General features: G+C 48.1%; 1 long non-coding RNA gene across 1 annotated transcript in view; it reads right to left on the bottom strand.

The window, feature by feature from the left end:
• Positions 1–17987: 17987 nt before the first annotated feature.
• The window catches only part of LOC144099978 (uncharacterized), a 50914-nt gene continuing 49183 nt past the window's right edge, over positions 17988–19718 (bottom strand). Inside the window, exon 3 of the long non-coding RNA XR_013307482.1 lies at positions 17988–18756. This is a non-coding gene — a long non-coding RNA (uncharacterized LOC144099978). The remainder of the gene's footprint in view (positions 18757–19718) is intronic.

Raw genomic sequence — 19718 nt, 5'->3', positions numbered from 1 at the left:
CATATATAATACATTGTCCTGAATGTCACTTTTTCCAAACGTTTCATAAAAGTTAGATTATGGCTGAAATAACCTTGCTTGCGTAGTTTAACATTCAAGGCTATGGGGGACGCCGTAGTGGAGGGCTCCGGATAATTTCGACCATCTGGGTTTTTTTAACGTGCATTGATATCGCACAGTACACGGGCCTAGCTCTAGAACTTATCCTCCATCGAAATGCGACCGCCACGGCCGGGATCGAACCCGCATCTTTCGGGTCAGCAGCCGAGAACCATAACCACTAACCCATCATGGTAGCTTAAAAAAAAAATAACGGGGCCGTGCATACAATCTACGGAAGGTACAGTTAAGAGTTTTTTTTTTTTTTGCATAGTACCGCTAGTTGACACTTTTACCGTAAGAGCAGTGGGAAGAGTTCTGAGATTAAAATGTGCTTGTAATGCTCTTTTGTTTTGTTGTGATATGAACGTTAAAATAACATTTGGAATAACAACCTCTGAACAAAGTTTGGTGGCACCCAACTATACCCGCATTGTTTTGAAACGTAACCACAGTGTTGCATTTGAAGAAATACATTGCCAAAAAGTGTGGAATGAAATATTTTCTTCTCCCTGCGCCGTAAAAATTTCGCAATAGGTGGAGTCGGAATATGTCGAGCCTATAGATATATCGAATGATTGTATTGAACGGTCAGGAAATCTCCTTGAATATCCCATGCAGAGGTATAGCAACATTGTTCGCGTCCGTCAAACTCGCGTTCAGTGGAACAGTGTATATATATCGAACGGCGCGCCGAGCGCTTGTAATGGCACTGCTAGCGGCGCTCTCGCGGTAACTTTTGCGGGTACAGTCGGTTCGGCTGCGAGGCCTTCAGGCACCTGCTGGCAGCGCTGTGGAAACGTGTGATATGAGGTGTACTTGAAGGTGGCCTTCCTTGCACTCGCTTAATTTCCATGCCACATCGCTGTCGTGCGTTGATGCCGATCTGACTAAAGCTTAACAGCGACCCTCGCCTGGTGTTTCGCTCGCTTCGCTGCCGAAAGCTTTGCGGAAGTCAAATGTTCCTTAATTTTTTTAATGCTTTGCATTTGTCCGGTAGTGTCAGGCTGAGACAGCGGAGTGAAATGTAGGGAGGAGGGTGTGGCAGAGTGAAGAGGAGAGTGGCCAACCAGAATTCAGCGGGAGGAATCACGGGGAGAGAAAGAGACGCGGCGACCAATCAGAGACATGGAGCGCTCGCTCCGTCAGTGCCTTCATTTCTCCGTCACACTATACTGAGAGTTCTCGTGTGTCTTAAGCACTTGGACTTGTGTCCGATGAACGAGGGCCGACATCGACAGGGGGGGGGGGATCATGGATCGGATCTGCCCTTTCGGTCAGCGTATCAGAAGCCCGCCGAGCATGGCAGGCTGAGCTTCAGCGACTTAGAAGGGAGCAGCAGCTTGGGGATCCTGCCATTCGGTGCAAGGTAGGTAGGAGCGTCCCCTTTGAAACGGGGCAGTGGTAGTTGCCGCCATGCTCAGTTTTTTCCTTTATTTTTGTTTAACTCTGCTGTAAGTTGTTAATAAAATTCGCCATTTTCTTTAAATACGTCTTCCTACACTTTAAAACTTATGTCACCTCTCTGCTTTTGAGCCACCAATCCTCCAAGCGCTTTTTGCTAATTTCCACCGCAGATTTATTTACATGACTATTGTTATCTCTAAGCGCTAAGGCCTCAGGAAGGGTGACTGCGCCTGCATCGACATCGGGATGGATATACCATCACATTTTAGAATGAGGTGTTCTATTGTTTCTGCAGATTTACCACACGCAGCACACACAGAATGAAGACGATAGGCAGCGTCGTCTAGCAGCTGGAACAGGAGGCGCAAACGCCAGGTGGACTCTAATGCTCACGCATACGTCGTCGCATGAATCGCAGTGATCCTCTGTGATTATTAATGAGATTATTCTGTTTATGGTGTACTGGTAACAGGATTAGACATCTTTTTAAAGGCAATGGCTAATAATCACCGTCCGGTGCGGCTTCGCCGCGAAGCAGGTAGCCTAGCAACGCCTAAAGTGAGCGGTGTGTTGCCAGCACGTTGCGAGATGCATATCGCTGCAAGAAGCGCATCACCGTGGTGGACGCAATATCCTAATTAATACTCGAAAATCGGTCAGAAATGTTCAAGAAAGCAGTATCGGCCTGTGTGTCGGTACAAATGGAGTTCCCGCTCTACCTGTAGAATGATCATATAAGACGAATGCGGCCCACCAAGGCTTGTATGCTTGCGTTGTTTACGCATTTGCTGCGTGATGAAACAGGCGCACAGTCGCGTACTCTTGACCGCATTGCCGGAAGCACACTACGCACTTGCACTCGCTGCGAAAACAGAAAACGTATTCAATCAAACGCCACGTCCAGCGATGTTAACGAGGAATACGCGAAGTCCCTCCAGCCGCAAACTTGGTGACACGCTATATCTAAAAAGCGCAACATTTGAAGGTATACCCTACTTCGATATTGTACGACAGTAGGGCGTCTCTCAATTTATGTTAGGTTGAACAGCCGATTGTGTTACTGTAGGGAGACATTTTTCGTAGTATACGATCATGTGCACCACGCGACTCCAGCTGCTGGTGTCATCTTTTTTGTTTGTTTTTACTTTCAGGTGGAAGATACGAGCGTCTCCTTTGAAACGGGGTGGTGGCAGTTGCCACCATGCTCGGTTTTTCTTCTTTATTTTTGTTTAACTGTGTTGTAAATTGGTCTCAAAATTCACAATTTTCTTTAATACATTGTCCTACGCTTCTAGCCTTATGTCACCTCTATGCTTTCGAGCCACCAATCTTCTAATCCCTTTTTGCTAACTTCCACCATTTATTTACATGACCATTGTTATCAATAAAACGTAGAGCCTCGCGGAGAGTGACTGTGCCTTCATCGACATTCGGATGAATGCCATTACATTTGAGAATGAGGTGTTCACTTGTTTCTACAGATTTACCGCACACAATTTCATTTTGAGCAACCATGGTTGCTCAAAATTAGGGTGCCTGGATGCCCCCTCCAGCTGGTTATCGAGGCACCCTACTCAAAATATTTTTAGTCTCTCTCCTCCTCCTCCGCAATCTACGCCACTGGGCCCCAACAGATGGCGCGCGACTGCAGCGCCTCCTAGTGTTCCGGCAGTATATACAGGAACATAATAATAATAATAATAATAATAATAATAATAATAATAATAATAATAATAATAATAATAATAATAATAATAATTGGTTTTTGGGGAAAGGAAATGGCGCAGTATCTGTCTCATATATCGTTGGACACCTGAACCGCGCCGTAAGGGAAGAGATAAAGGAGGGAGTGAAAGAAGAAAGGAAGAATAGGTGCCGTAGTGGAGGGCTCCGGAATAATTTCGACCACCTGGGGATCTTTAACGTGCACTGACATCGCACAGCACACGGGCGCCTTAGCGTTTTTCCTCCATAAAAACGCAGCCGACCTCGGCGGCTGCGTTTCTATGGAGGAAAAACGCTGTAGATTCCACGGCAGAATGCATGGCTTAACCAAAGCTGCAACAGCTTTCGGTCTGAGATTTCCCTCTGTACAGGTACAGTTGCTTACAGTGTCAGTGGGCCCACTATAGTAGAGATGAGGCCTTCCCGAAATTCAACATAAGGCTTTAGCAGTTCTCGTTGTAAAAGGTAAGTGCCTCGCGACATGGAGCAGGCAACTCACTTAAGCAGAATTGCTTGCGATGTGAATGTCGATTGTTTTGCAGCGGTTGTGGATGTGTTTTGTAATCAAGCGGCAAAGCCTAGTCAGCGAGGCTGGAGGGCATCTTTCGAGGGAATGAAAGGCGTATGGTTCAAACCGAAAACGTAGCATCATTGTCCACAAAAGCTGCTTTGCGCAATTGACACCAATCGAACGCCAAAACTTGTAGTGTTTTGTGAATTTCGAATGTTGAGGATGAATTATAAGCCTGAAGGGTCTTCTTTTGTTTCAGCCAGCCCATTCAGCAGCGTGATCTCTGTACCCGATTGACAGAGGTCAGTTGTCTTGTGTATGTGCTGTAGAGATATCGAAATGTATACTTGGGCCTTGTGGCTTGCAACATACATACTTTATGTGCAGGGTACCCTGGGTTTCATGCACACGATGGGTGTGAAGATAGAGTAGGAGGGCGTCCGGAGTTACCTAGGAGACCCTTTGCTTCTCTACACAAAGCAATGACCTGGCTCAGGGCCTTTTCTTACCACCGCAAGTTGCCCTGCACGGCAGAGGCAGGCCAATAATGTCACGTTGTCGAAAACGTGCCCATATGGAACGACTTGCTTTTCCACATTTGTTGCGAACTTCGAGAAGCCTCAGGAGGTCGTGGCCACTTGTCCTTGCGGGGCTTCAATTTCAGCTCTCCACGCCCAGCCGGTCACAGAGCAGGCGAGGTCTGGATACAGGAAAGGGCCGTGGTTTCGCTCAGCTGGCTTCTCAAGACCCACCGGTGCATAGGCAGTGTAAGCCAGAATTCTTCGAAAGTTTATTACTATTCCCGCAACAATATGAACTCCTTAGACGACCATTTCTGCGATGGTCTGCACGGAAATACGTCTATCAAGGAGCTCAGGATTGAGTTTAGGGAAGTTTCTGAGCACGCAAAGCTTTGTGCTGCCATCTCGACACTTTTCCGCCTGGAACGTCTCGAGTGCGAATGCAGCGTCGTTGCTCCAGGAGAGCTGTCTGTCGCACTTGTAACCCTTCTTTGTGCGACAGACTGTCTGAGAGGGCTGAAGGTTCCACGTTTACACATAACAGAGAATGAAGCAGATCGGTTCTTAGCAGGGCTTGGAGCAAACAACACGCTGGAAGAGCTGTAGATCAGCGAGTCAACGTTGGACGAAGTTTCCTTGGCAAACCGACCAGGGTTCGCCAAGTACTTGCAGCACACCACCACACTGACAGCTTTGAGCATTGAAACACTGGTGGAAGGATTCGACGGCCCTAATGATTACTGGCGGCAGGTCTTCGGAGGCCTTTCAGCGAACATAACAGTGAGGAAGTTGGAGATGCAACCATTGATGATCGCTGAGGAGAGCGCCAAGTGTATAGCCGAGATTATTACGCAGAACAATGTTCTCCGCTACCTCAAGCTTGTCCCGCAAAGAAACCCCTTCAAAGAGCAGCTTTTATGAATGACCAAACGCTGGAGGAAGTCAGCCTGGTGTCGCCTATCTGGCAAGTCCGCGAGTGGGAACTGTTCTTTGCGGCTGTGGTCCTGAAGGAGTCTGACGAAAGTGTCTGTAAGCGTTTCCCCTTGTAATCATGAAACTTTGCCAGAGTTGTGTAAAATACTGAAAGAAAGCGGCGCTGAGAAGAAAGTATTTGTTGATGCAAGATGCTACTTTGTCGGGCCAGATCAGAGCATGCTGGAGTGCGGAGTGTTCACGCAGGTTGCGGCATTTCGGAGCAGATACACAACCCAGAGCTCTGCGGGACCTTGAAGCGGATGGTCATATTGAATCACGTTCAGTACTTGTTTCTACAGATTGCGATTAGTGATTTAGACGGTCCCCTGACGTCGGCGATGAACGAATACTTCAGAGCGACAACGTCACTGGAACGACTGCATCCTATGTTGGATGCAATCATCGATGATTGCCAAAAGTGGTTTTGGAAGGTTGTAGCTGGATCACTTTTACTCAACAAGAGCCTCGGATGGCTTTCGGTGGATGCAACTACACGCTAGAGCACGAATGATAAAAACATCCGGTGCCTCGCAGATGTCATCAGACTGAGTGGCGCCATCCCCTATGATGAATATAGAAGTGCGCATGATGCTATGCTGAGCACTTTCATTCGGTGCTTGTCTGAAGGCATCGAAGAAAACTACACCCTTCTAAACGTCAGGCTTTGTACGTCAGTCGAGATCGACGCGCTGGCGCAGAGGCAATGGTACACTGTGTTGCAGACCGCGCGTCGGAACTCGGACCTTCTTACTCGCGCGTCGGCGTTTGTCAGCAGAGCACGCGATGACAGGTACGTAGCACATCAAGCCGTACGACCATTGTGTTTTGCACTTGTTGGCTGTTTTTGCATTGTTAGATAATTTAGCAACGCTAAAGTACCTTTATGTCAGTCAGAAATATGCCAGGACGGTCTTTTTTTTTTCTTTGTCGCCGTTGAATCTGAGCGCGCACCTGGAAATATTGTCCGGTGCAGCTTAATTGAGACTGCAGTCTTGCCTTTGGATCTGTAGGAACTGCATATGATTGCAATGTCTGTTCTTCGACACTTTTCGAAAAATCTACCACGCGGGGTATTGTATTCATGGTTCTTAGAGCGATCACTGTATGGGAACGGTGCAACAGCGGCGGGACATAGACAAGACAAGCGCTGCCTGTGTCCCGTCGCTGTTGTGCTGCTTCTCTACAATGAATGTATACCAACCCGCCCAAATTTCAGCTTTTTTTAGAGCGACACTTAACGCGACAGCCCGCAGGAACGGGAACCGAAACTGTTGGCGAAGAGCGACGATGTGGAAAGTTATCTAAAGCTAGCTGGCGCATATCTACTCCAGTCTTTCACCTTTTTGGCTGTGCAGACCGTTATCTGCAAGAAAGAAAAGATGAAAACATACCTGACGGTGGGGACTGGTTACCGGGCGGACTACCGGCACTGCCGATAAAAATGCTTGGTCCCTGTGAGCAACGGCAACGGATGCTACGTTGCTGAGCAGGAGGGAACTTCCGGAGGCGCGGATGGCAGGAAAACAGAGTAAACAAGTCGAGTTGAGGCAGCGGCGGAACAGAATTATTGTACAGCTGATTGCTGCGTTCCTGTTGCGAGTTTGGGAGACCTATCGTTCGGGGCGACATTGCTCTTAAAGAGACACTGTAGACTACTTTGTCTATACTTTTTGTTCTCAGCAAAAAATGATTCTTTAGCTGGTTCAAAACGAAAAAAAAAACAATTTATTGTCGAGAAAATTGCATTAAAAAAAACCTTCTCTCTTATCGCTTCAAACTCGTGACGCGTTCATCGAAGAGGACTCGGTCATCCCCATTTGAAAGGAAATGGCAGTGTTTCCCAGTACGAGCCCAAAGTCTGTGTCAACACACTGCACTTTGCTTGCGAAAACGGCTGTTGGTGGCGGCACCTTCATTTTTACGACCATTTTTAGGTCACTAAAGCTCTATTTTCAGTGACAGCTTGCTGCGTCGTCTTTGTATTGTTTTGTCATTAAGCAACAGTAATCTATCAATACAGGTCAACTTCAAGTGGTCCGCAGTGTCCCTTTAGGTGCCTTTTTTGTGATGAACACGGACGTATCTCAAGGCGGCTTCAAGTTTTACTTACAAAGTATAAGGGCGTTTCTACTCTGTACTCTACAGCGGCCTTCTGCTTTTAAGTTCAGCTCGTAATTTTGCCTCTTTTCTAGGCGCGGTGCTTGCGCCCTGGAACGTATGTCCCGGCACAGTATGCTGGTGAAGCACGTCGCCGAATGTCGTCAGTCAGCAAGATCAAGGCAGCCGCGATGAGTTGAGTTGAGTTGAGTGGTTGTAAACTACCGGTGGGATTAGCCTTGCAGTTGCTGCCGGCAATTGCTCCACCGTAGTGACACTTAAATAGAAATCACAGAAACACTGTCCGCTAAAACCCAAATAGACACTCCTGAGGTCACCATGGGGAGGCCAAATCCGTGTCCTGCAGGTAAAGTAGAAGGCTAGAAGCATCCCTTCTACTCGACTGGCTCCCGCGCGGGAAAACAATGTCCTGAAGAGAACTGTGAGGAACTCCTGCCTTCTTGAGGGATCCGAATAACACAGCCCGTTCCGCGTTGTACAAAGTACAGCACAAGAGGTAATGTTCTATGTCACCACACACACCACACGTTGAACACAATGGTGACAACGCTAGGCCACTCTTATACATCCACGCCGGCGTACGAGCAGAATCCGTGCGAACGCGGTGCAGCAAAGTGGATTGGTACCTTTTGAGACCCTTGGTCACACATGGCTGATGAGGAGAGCTCCACAATGAACTGAAGTGGCACAACACCACATCTCTGAACATTTGCTTGACTTCATGAGGGACTCCATATACTGGAATCCCGGAGAGAGCTGTATGGGCGAGGTTGTTTGCTATCTCGTTGCCTAAGACACCTATGTGCGAGGGCACCCATTGAAAACGTATAGAGAAGCCTTTGCTATGTAGATTCTGCACCAAACGTAGGGATCTAAGACTCAAGGCATCAGTGGGGAACCTGTACTCTAACCTTTGAAGGGCAGATTTTGAATCCGATATTATGACAGTAGGTTGAGGCGTACAACACCGTAGCTTCTTTAGAGCTGCCTCAATGGCAACGCTTTCGGCCATTGTGGTGGACACAACTTTAGTAAAACGAACAGACCAATCATACTTCAAAGACGGAATATAAAAAGCAGCTGCACTATATCCTCTGACCTTGTCCACAGAGCCGTCTGTAAACATTTGAAGATGACTGGCATATTCGGTCTCAAGATGTTCCAGTACGAGCGAACGCATTGCCGCTAAAGGAGAATTCCGCTTAGCGCGAACGTGGGGAATTGTCAAGGAACAATCGAGGCTCGGAAAGGACCAAGGTGGCTTCAACGTCTTAGGTCGATCTCGAAGGTCGAGACCCAGAGAACGAAGAGTATTTAAAGCGAAGTACGCCCGGGACTCAGATCTCTTTCGAAGGCGCTGTAGAAGCGCTCTCCCGGCAACAGTCTCTCTGAGGCGGCCAATTTGCAGCAAAAGTCTTTGTGAAGCGGCTAGCCGAAGAGGTTTCGATTGAGACTCATACAGTACTGCATTGTTTGGAGCAGCCTGCGGAAAGCCGAGAGCCCTCCTTAGTCCCATTCTGTGCAAAACCTCAAGGCGTTCCAGCTGCGATACCGAGGGGGAAATTAAAGAGAGCTGGTACATTATGCGACTTGTCACCAGGGCATCGTGAAGCCTGATCATTGAAGCAGGATGGTTTCCCCATTGCTCACTAGCAACTCTACGAAGCACATTGAGACGCGAAGATAGTGAAGCCACAATCGAGTCCACAGCTCGTCGCCACTGTAGACGTGAGTCAATAGTGACGCCCAAAAAACGTATGTGGTTAACCTGACGAAGGCAAGACTGGTCAAGGTCTATGCTCAGCCGCGCATACCGTCGTCCCTTACCTGGAAACAGGACGAAGCCAGATTTTTCCACCGAGAGAGTCAACCCAACACCTTGAAGGTAACTTTTAACTGAAAGCACGGCCTGTCGCGCTAATAGAGCTAAGCGTTTGCGTTGATATCCGGTTAATCAAAGACAAATGTCGTCTGCATATATCGACATATGGACATGCCTACAATGTTTTTGCACTTTTGCGGAAAGACCAGCCATGACAACATTAAAGAGCGTTGGGGACAGGACACTACCCTGAGGTACCCCTCGCGATACCGCCCTTTCGGAGCTCATTGTACTGCCTAACCGCACTCGAAATTTACGATCACTGAGAAATGAGTGAATGAATCGCAGAAGATAGCCCTGTACGCCTATGACCTGCAGACTATTCAGTATTGAGCTCTGGAGGACGCTATCATAAGCCTTTGATACGTCTAGGAAAATAGCTAGTGTTGAAAGTCCAAAAGCACTCTGATGTTCAATGTGGCTTATCAAGTCCAGGAAGCTACCTTACGCGCTTAAACCGCGATGGTCCGCGGAGCATATGCACGCCTACGGTCCATGCACGAGTTCGTGCGACTCTCGGGAGTGGTGCGGGAGCGGGTGGAGTGCCGACCGCGGGAAGACGGTCGCCTTCAGCTGGATGGCCTGAACAAGTACTGCTGGGCCGTCCTGAGGTGTTACTTCACCCTCCTCGACATTAAGAAGCGTTAGGCCTAAACGAGGTGGCCACTCTTAAAACGAGATCTTCTCTATTGAATGTTGAAGCAAGTCGTTCGCTTGCATTTTGCAAATAAACTGTTTGAACTGGATGCGCATGTACTTTTGCGTGTCTAAATGGCATGAAGTGTCGTAATTCCTAATTCCGCATTATCGTGCATGTTAACTAGGGTGAACCAGAGCTAAACCACAGCCATTTTTAATAATAATTGGTTTTTGGGGGAAAGGAAATGGCGCAGTATCTGTCTCATATATCGTTGGGTACCTGAACCGCGCCGCAAGGGAAAGGAAAAAGGAGGGAGTGAAAGATAAAGGAAGGAAGAGGCGCCCGTAGTGGAGGGCTCCGGAATAATTTCGACCACCAGGGGACCTTTAACGTGCACTGACATCGCACAGCACACGGGCGCCTTAGCGTTTTTCCTCCATAAAAACGCAGCCGCCGCGGTCGGGTTCGAACCCGGGAACTCCGGATCAGTAGTCGAGCGCCCTAACCACTGAGCCACCGCGGCGGGCCAGCGCCCGTGTGCTGTGCGATGTCAGTGCACGTTAAAGATCCCCAGGTGGTCGAAATTATTCCGGAGCCCTCCACTACGGCACCTATTCTTCCTTTCTTCTTTCACTCCCTCCTTTATCTTTTCCCTTACGGCGCGGTTCAGGTGTCCAAAGATATAAGAGACAGATACTGCGCCATCTCCTTTCCCCAAAAAACCAATTATTAAGAAAATGGCCAGTAACTGTCTCACTTATATCGGTGGACACCCGAACCGGTTTTGAGGAAAGGAAATGGCGCAGTAACTGTCTCACATATATCGGTGGATACCCGAACTGCGCCGTACGGGGTTTGACCTCTGACTCACTTCAAAAGCAAAACCGCAAGCACTGCGAAATCGTTACGAGTTAGCGTAGTGAAGCTTTAGCTTCAAAAACTATTCCAACGTAAGTGGTGATTCTTCGCCCGGAAGGGCTCCGCAGTCCAGGAGCTTCCTGCCCGTCCCTTCCAGAATACAGCGCGCCCAATCAGACGGAGCTGGTCGACGGGCCATTTGGACTAAAGTGCAGCCTCCTAGGATAAACTTTTCTAGTTAGGTTTTGGCATACCCAACAATTCCGGACAAAAGCATTTCTGATCGGGAAACCTGCATTTTTTTCCTATAATGTAAGATTTCCCTATAACAGTTGTGGGGGTTCTTACTAGGACGCTGAGCCTCCTTTGAGGTCTAGGCCGTGAACACCGAGCTCCCGGTATCGCACACCAAGCGCGGCCGTTCTCACGGCGGCGCAGCGGAAATGCGATATAACAACGCAACAGGGAACAGGACGCATTGCCAGGGGTCCCCCAGACGTTTATTGGGCTCTCCTAAAATCGCTGGCTGCTGGATGTTAGATCTGCGACCCTTGTCGTCTGGCTTGGTCGTGCGGCTGACGGGGCAAGATGGCTACAACAAAGAGGGAAGAAGGGAGGTAAATACCTGACGTCCTCTCGCTGTCACGGCTCGCTGCGGTGCGGGTTGGGCAACATTATTTTTCTTTCTTTTTTTCTCTGCCCACACTAATATATCTCACGGCTCGCTGTCGTCTCCCTCCGGCCACGGCCGGTATCCGCTGATGTCGGCGCATTTGCCCGTTGTCACTTTCGGCCAATCAGCGACCGCTAGGGCGGCGCCTGGCGGTGCGCGCTGGCGTCCGATTTGAGGAAGGAGGCGGCGCAGTGCTCTCGAGCTGGCCTTCTGGCTACTCGAACGCGGGGAAGGAGGAAAGCGTCCGCTTTCCTGCGTCTCCACGGCGCGCCTCGCCGGCCAGGGAAGGATACGGCACTCCGAAACTCCCACAAACTGCTACCACCTCTGTCTATGTCTACCTCGGACGCTCTAACAGCTGGGCGCCCCACACCAGCTGTTGTGTGCAAAGTGCGGCGCGCGTGTGACCAATGACTGCCGAGTTTCCCGTCATCAGCACACGCGCGCCGCGAAGACAACTGACTTTTTGACTGTTTGTGTAAATAATGTATATAGTATATTTATTTTGCATTTATAGTGTTCACTTTTAATGTTTTTATGCAGTGTATATCTATTTTATGTAGTGTACTATTTACCTCCCCCCATGTCTTTCTTCTGTCCCCTCACCTCTTTTATTTCATTTCTCCCACCTGCCTGCGATCCTTCTTTCCGCTGCCCCAGCTCAGATGCCGCCGCACGTGATGGCAGATGCCGGGGCTAGCAAAAATCTTTTACCTTCCTTTTATGTTATTTTAAATAAACCACTACCACCACCACCTCTGTCTATGTTATATTAAAGGAGCTCACAGTAGTGTGACAAACGACGTGAAATTTGCTTGACGCTGCTATGACGGCACCGCTGCAGTTGCTAATATAGATATAGTTAAGCAAAAAAATTACGTCCACTTGTGAATGCATGGCTAGTTTACGTTTCCCTGTGATAATCGCAACAGTATATTGGTGTCCTGGACTGAGGACACCGTCTATCCTACCTGTTCGCTTTGCCAACGGTGCCGCCTGTGAACGCTGCCGTAATTGCTGTCGTGATTATTTTGTTCTGGATCCCCTTGATTTATGACTGCTACCTACATTTCCAAATACTTCTGATTTATTGGTTGGCCTACCATGGCGTTCTATTCAGTAGCGAAGAAAATGTCACATGCCGCCTCATTTCGGCCATTTCGCCCGCACTGCTGCACGCTACACACATAACACCGCAATGCACACAGAATCGCAAGCAGCGTACCGACAGTTTTTGTTGTTTTGCCGCCGCTTCGCCATGATGAGAAGGCGGCTTTAGAGAAGCCATTACAACACCTTGGCCTTAGTTTGAGCAGTCCAGGCATATTGTCGTTTAGAGACACCATTCTTAGGTACAGCCACAAGTCTGTTTTTAACGCCGTCCAAAATTTCTTAATGGAATCGAATCGGCTACCTTGGTAACTTTTTTCTTCAATATAATTATTATTTTTACAATTATGATTGTCATTTAACCACTATAGGCTATAAATCTCAGTGTCGATCTCCTGCGTGCGTTATGCATTTCCCGTTTAATCTCGCTGTTTCTTTTTGTTTACTTCTTCCTTACTCAGCATTCATTTTATTTTCATCCATGAAAAGATTTATCTGAAAAACTCTCTGTGCCCCCCAATTCTTGGCCAATTCACCTGTGTGGGCATGTGCCATTGTGTGAGGGTAACAACATTTCGCCTGTTCCGCGAGCAGTACAGACGAAGAGAAGCGACAAGGCACAGCAGCCATTGACATTCTCTACTGTACCTTGGTCAATCCCCCTGTGGGGGTATGTGCCATGTTTACTAAGGTGAAGAAGAAGCCATTGCCCACGAGCGAAGAGGGCAAAGCACCAGTTCTGCCTCAGGGCCCCCGAGAATGCCATGGGTGCGTTGAATCCCCTGCTGGTGGTAGTGGTGGGCGTCGTGTACGGGGTCGTCAAGTACCTGGCGGAACAGGCGGCGCTGGCGGCCTTTCCCTGGTGCGACCACCCGACGCGCTGCTTCAGCTACGCGGACGAGTTGGCGGCCAGCCTGAGTCGCGACGTGGACCCGTGCGACAACCTTTTCGAGCACGTGTGCGGCAACTGGGAGCGCAGCCACCCGCTGCAGCCGTCGGGCCAGTTCTCGCTGCTCCAGGGACGCGTGTCCGTGCTGCTGTTCGACGCCCTCGAGAGGCCGCCGGCCGCGTCGCTGAGGCCGGCCGCCGTCCGGAGGAGCGTGCTCGCCTACCAGGCGTGCCGCGCGGTGCACGACCAGCAGCGGGACGACATGAAGGTGAGCGCCAGCTTCCATGACGGCAGCAATGCTTCCCCTGGACACTACAGCACCTTACTGCCTCTGGAACCGGTTGCTGCGCCAAGGCTTGCACTACGTCGAGGGGTTGGGGGTGCTTTGAAATCCCTGCTCTTTTCATTGTCAAGTAACTGCCGCAGGTGATGCTGCGGTCGTTCGCTGTACCGGCTACTGCGGTTCGAGTAGTTTGTGACCTCGGTCTCCAATGAGCTCACGGGCTCTGCCACAAACGCTCTGCGGTTTCTGTGAGCGAGTGCTATACCTCTGGCCTCGCACGCTTGCTTGTCAAGGCTGCAGAGCCCACGAGCACCAGTCGGTCACGAACCATCTTTACGTGCAAGCGGATTTAAGAATTGTACTAGTAGAAGCTGAATTAACTAAACTGAACTTTAATTTTGACCTTATTGCCTTCACTGAAACATGGTTTACCTCAAATGCAGATGTCAGCGAGTTTCCTGGTTACAAACCCATTTCAGTATTTCGAGATGGAAAGCGTGGTGGTGGTGTATCTTTATATGTGCAAAATTATTTGTGCTTTGAGGTCTTGTCGGATTATTCACTTGTTTGTACTGATTTTGAAACTGTCTGCATTGCTTTTCATAGAGTTGCTATTATGGTTGTGTATCGCCCCCCTCAAGGAAATTCTGACAATTTTTTTCGCTTCATTGATTGTTTTCTGAAGTTTGCAAACCAAAACAACTGGCGTATCATTGTGCTAGGTGACTTCAATATTAACTTTTTGGAGGATAACGCTCTGAAGATTAATTTAAATGAAATAATGCTGTCTAATGGTTGTGACAATACTATTGAATTGCCTACTCGCATATCCTTGCACTCTGAAACATTAATTGATTTGTGCTTCACTAATTTCCCACCTCAGAGTTGCATATCCGGTGTTTTTTCTTCTGGTATTAGTGATCACTTGCCTTTTCACTTTTTCCTGATACGATCAAATTGAATAAACCCGTTCACGCTCGTAGAGTTAATGATGAAAAGAGCATCTCCAGATTTTGTCACTTGTTGTCTACAATTAATTGGGTAGATGTATATGGTGAAAATGACTCGTCCCGTGCTTATGATATATTTATTCAGAAGCTGCTTGAATGCTATTACGCCGCGTTCCCAACTCAAACTATAAAAAAACATAGAAAGGCTAGAAAAGAATGGATGACAGGAGCACTTTTGAAACAAATTAAAGAAAAGAACAAAATGTTCTCTCGTTTTTTGGAAACGCGATGCCCGGATGATTTAGTTAAGTTTAAGAAGTTTCGAAATAAATTAAACTCAGATCTAAAGAAAGCTAAATCTTTTTTCTATATTAATAAGTTTTCGTCAATCTTACACAATCCTAAATTACTTTGGCAAGGTATTAACGTTATTATAGGGAACAGGAAGAATTGTCTTCCCTCTGAGCTGAAAGTCAATGGGGTGAATTATGCTGGAGTTTCACTTGCCAATATGCTGAATGAACACTTTTTAGCTGCCGGAGCATACCGACCTTCTGCTAGTTGTCATTCAACCCGGACTGTCGACTCATACTTACCCTCTTGCAGTACTGAATCTATATTTTTGTCCCCTACTTCAGTGGATGAAGTTATTTCTATCATTAATTCATTTAGGAACACCTGCTCACCTGGAGATGACGAAGTTGCTGCTTTTCGTATCAAATGTGCTGTAAATATTATTGCTGGCCCTCTTACGCATATTTGTAACAGAATGCTACTTTCTGGTGTATTCCCTAGCAAATTAAATGTCGCGCGCGTTACCGTTTTATTCAAAGGAGGCAACAAAAATGACCCAAATAATTACCGTCCTATTTCGGTATTGCCACTGTTTTCGAAGTTAGCTGAGCGTGTACTCCATAGGCGACTAAACAATTTCTTACAACCTAAACATCTTATCTGCCCCCAACAGTATGGCTTTCAGGCCGGTAAATCAACAGAATCTGCTCTGTTAGATATTAAAAACTCTATAATTAACAATTTTGAAACTAAGCTTTTTTCTGTTGGAATTTTTCTTGACCTACGCAAAGCTTTCGATTCTGTGCAACATACAATACTGCTCCATAAATTAAAGACTTACGGGATCCGTGGAGTGGCAAATTCACTTTTGGAAAGTTATCTAACTGCACGGATACAGTACACTAAGATTCATGATGTAAAATCCAGTTTTGGTATGATAAAATTCGGTGTCCCTCAGGGTTCAATTTTGGGACCACTTTTATTTATTCTCTATATTAATGACATTGTAAACATTCCATTAACTCCTAATATCATGATGTATGCCGACGATACTAATGTCTTTTTTTCCGGCTCCAGTCTCCAAGTAATTGAACACCAATGTAATGCCTGGCTTGAGGAGTTAGCGGTTTGGCTCTATGTTAATCAACTTCAATTAAACGTAAACAAAACAAAGTTTATGCTCTTCCATCCAAAAAACAAACCATTAGATCATCACATCAAACTATTTTTTAATGACTTTAACATCGAGCAAGTTCATAGTTGCCGGTTCCTTGGTGTGTTTTTTCGTAGCGATTTGGGTTGGAGTGATCATACAAACTACATTAGACTAAAAATGGCCAGATCTATTTATGTTATTTATCGTGTTAGACATCTTCTCCCATTACAAGTTAAAAAACAGTTATATTTTGCCCTTGTTCATTCTCACCTGGTGTATTGCAACCTAGTCTGGGGTACATGCAACAAAACTGATTCATACAAATTGCTTTCTCTCCAGAAAAGAGCTCTACGTTTATTAAGTTCAAGTTCATCTGTTGAAGCAAATCTTTTTGAAACATTTCATGTTCGCAATTTCTGTAATTCATACAATTTTAGTTTGGCTCTTCACATTTTTTATAAAGTCAAGCATGACTTTAGCTCTTTTTCTAATACTTATAATTCAAGAAACGTTGCGTATGGTCTACGTTCCGTTGCCCTATCTACTGCAAGACCCAGAACAAATTATGGTAAACAAACAACCGATTATCAAATTATAACATTGTGTAATGCCTACCAGTATCTTACTCAGATTGCTTTAGAAAGTTATAGTGTGTCTGTATTCAAGAAGAAACTGACGATTCTTTCCCCCCCCCCCCCCCCCCCCCGGTTAAATTTCAGCTAATTCTGTATACTTAGTTTTTTTTTTTTGAGTGTGTGTTTGTGTTCTGTTTCCTTTATTATTTTTTGAATGTGCATATTATGAAATGTTTCGTTTATTGTTAATTGATATTTATTATTGTCTGTCATTAACTATTTTCTATTGTGATCATGTTTGCTCATTGTTTTTTATCTTTTGTCCATTCGGCCCCCGTTTTCCATGATGTGTGATCGGGGTGTAGGCCTTGTCAGGAGGTACGCTTGGTCTACCTCCTTTAGCCTCACCTCGAGGGCATATTGTATATAATATGGCCAAATAAACATACTACTACTACTACTACTACATTACTGACACCAGCTGTGACTTCCACCAGGCTGGCAGTATTTTGTGAGACTCACTTATAATGATGGAGAAAGGCGCCGGCTATGGAGCCGTGGCTGCTCTACGGAAAACGGTTACGTACGGCGACTGGGGCCAGTGCGGCGCCATTCCCCATGCACCCCACCGCTTCTGAACGCAAGGTCAGTGCAAACGCGCTTATTTTCAAAACTCACTGTGTCGACTTTGACGTGACGGGCAGGGTAGAAAGCGTAAAAATGCGCATCTTTTTAGTGCCCGGCAGTTGCGTGGTGAAGGCCAGAGAAACCTGAACTGTGTATGCCACCACTGCCTGGAAATGTGTCAAGCCCACATATATCCACCAGCATACTGTGCTTACCCTCCCACCTAATCTTCAGGCATCTTAATAACACCCCATGGTGTCCTCTGATGTCCTTGCGCCGCTTTACCCAGCGCCGCGTGTTGCACCACGGTACAAGGGGCGCCGAAGACAAGTGTGCAGTGCCAGCCGCCGCCGAACCACAGCTGTAGCCGCGAAGAACCACACGTCGAGGAATAACCGGCAGGCAAACCGTTTATTGCAAACTCCCGATGTATATTTGACGGCCTCCCTCGGTCGCACGCAGACAGCCAGCGGGCAGGCAGCAGGTCCAGGGAACAGCTTGTGTCACCTGGGGGGCAGCAGGGGTTGTCGCATCTCCGTGTGCTGTGTCCAGCGTATTCCTTTCAACTCCTCTGAGCTCCTCCGGTGGTGGTTGCGACTGAGTTATTCTGGGGGGTGATTCTGGTCCCGACGTTTGTTGGCCATTTAGTGGCATCACTCTTGGGGACCGGGGGGGGGGGGGAGGGGGAGGGGGGAGGGTGTAAAGTGGTCACCGTCGCTTCGGATGAGGTCCTTGGCCTTGAGAGGGTCTTGCAGCCGCACCGCCGCAGCAGCGACATCAGCTCACTCCAGGGGGAGCCTCGGTGCACTGGGAATGTGTGCAAGCACCGGGCAGGGAGAGGGGGAGGAGCCACGATGCAATGGGTGTGTGTGCAAGCATAGGGAGGGAGAAGACAAGCTTCGAATACCTCCGTCTGACCGTGACGCACTGAGGCCTGGCAGATCACTCGCTGAGGCCGTCGGCAGGGGGAGGGCGGTCGGAAGGATGTAGGCCACGGGAGGGGGTAGAGGATGTCGACGGTACTGCGTCTTCGTGTCGTGTTCCTCACCAACCTCCGGCAGAGGATGACGGGAGCTTAACATCAGAGCCTTCGCCTCGCACTGGGCGGGGCGAAGGACTAGAGGAGGACGTCCAGGCCAGTCTCCTCAAGGAAGGAGAGGAGAACCCGGTGCGTGAGGAGCCGGTTGCGAGCCGGGAAGAAGAGGTCGTTCTCCGTGGTTGACGGGAGACCGAGTACCCGGTATCCCGACTCAAGTCGTCGTCGAGAAGGGTCGTGGGTCACCGCAGGAGGGGCAGGCAGGAGAGGGGGCCCTGCCGCAGGCGTACACCCTGGAAGGCGTCCACGTACACCCGATACGCAGGCGCAGGAGGAGGGCTCGTTCCCGCCGGGACAGCTGGTCCTAGAGCCGGCGGAAAGGCAGGTAAGCCGGGATCCTCCGATCTGGGTGTAGGGCCCTTACCACCTGCATGAGGAGAGGGAGGGAAAATCATGTTGCGTCACTGCAAAGGATACCGGGGACCCATCGGTGTGGGCGGACTTGGCCAGAGCGTCGGCCAGGTCGTTTCCGTTAACGCCGCAGTGGCCCGGCACCCAATGCCGCCGTTCGCTTACCTCGCGGCCGCCGTAGACTCGAGGGGGAAGGAGGGCCGCGCACGTGACGCAGGTGACTGTTCCTCCTCTTCCGCTCAGAGGGGGCCGGGAGGGGAAGGGTCGAGCCAGGCCACGAGAAAGAGAGAGAGATGTCTCGGGCAGACGAGGGCTAAAGTGGACCCCCACAAAATGTAAAGGAACAAAATTCAAGTTGGTTTTGAGGAATGTAGAGGTGCAGCAAGATTCGCACTCCCTGGTGGAGGCCTGAACCACGCGGTGAGAGAAAGGATGGAGGAGGGAGCAAAGAAGGAGCAGGAGAAGGTACGTAAGGCGTAGTGGAGTGCTCCGGAATAAAATTCAGCACAGACCCTAAGACTGCTCACGTATGACAATGCGAAAGCATTAAAGTGCTGAGTCATGCTACGTCGCAGAATGACTGAGTCACGACTACGAGGCATGACTATACTTACTTTGCACAAACTCTATATACTTTACATTACGTTACTTGTAAAGCGCTAAGTCATCGAAGAATGATTATGAGTCATGATTCATAGTTATGACTACAAGGCTCTATACATAATGTTTGTACAGCTCTGTACATCATAGATTACGTTATTTGTAATGTCCTGAGTCATGCTGTGTTGAAGAATAGTAAGGAGTCATTACTATGACTACGAGTCATGACTACGCATATTTTGTACACTCTTACACCGTATTTTACTTGTAAAGTGCAGAGTCTCGCTTTACGTTGCAGAATGATTTAGTCATGAGACATGACTACTCTTTGTACAAACTCTATGCACACTACCTTAGGTTACTTGTAAAGTGTTGAGG

This window comes from Amblyomma americanum, chromosome 8, assembly GCF_052857255.1.
Source record: "Amblyomma americanum isolate KBUSLIRL-KWMA chromosome 8, ASM5285725v1, whole genome shotgun sequence".
Classification (NCBI taxonomy): Eukaryota; Metazoa; Arthropoda; class Arachnida; order Ixodida; family Ixodidae; genus Amblyomma; species Amblyomma americanum.
This window is presented reverse-complemented; position numbering and strand designations above follow the sequence as displayed.